Here is a 333-nt window from a genome sequence, read left to right on the forward strand (position 1 = left end):
CAATTCTCTTTTTTAACATATAAACAATCAAAAATCACTTTACAAATTTAATAAGGCGATTCCCAGTGAATCTGGGAACTGATTTTTATTTTTTTTTTATACTCCCAGAGTTGTATTTTGAAATTAAATGACAGGCTGTTTTAAACTGAAACATTTATAATGCCGCTAAACATGCAAACAAAACACAATTCACATACACAGTGAAATCACCAAATACACAAAAAGATCTCAAACCTCAAAAAAAAAAAAACGTACAAGCATTTTCCAGATGTTCAGTTAATTTGCATATTTTCTTTTTTATTATATAATTATCAGTTTTTAAAGGGCAATAGG

The sequence above is a fragment of the Cyprinus carpio genome, chromosome B8, assembly GCF_018340385.1.
Source record: "Cyprinus carpio isolate SPL01 chromosome B8, ASM1834038v1, whole genome shotgun sequence".
Classification (NCBI taxonomy): Eukaryota; Metazoa; Chordata; class Actinopteri; order Cypriniformes; family Cyprinidae; genus Cyprinus; species Cyprinus carpio.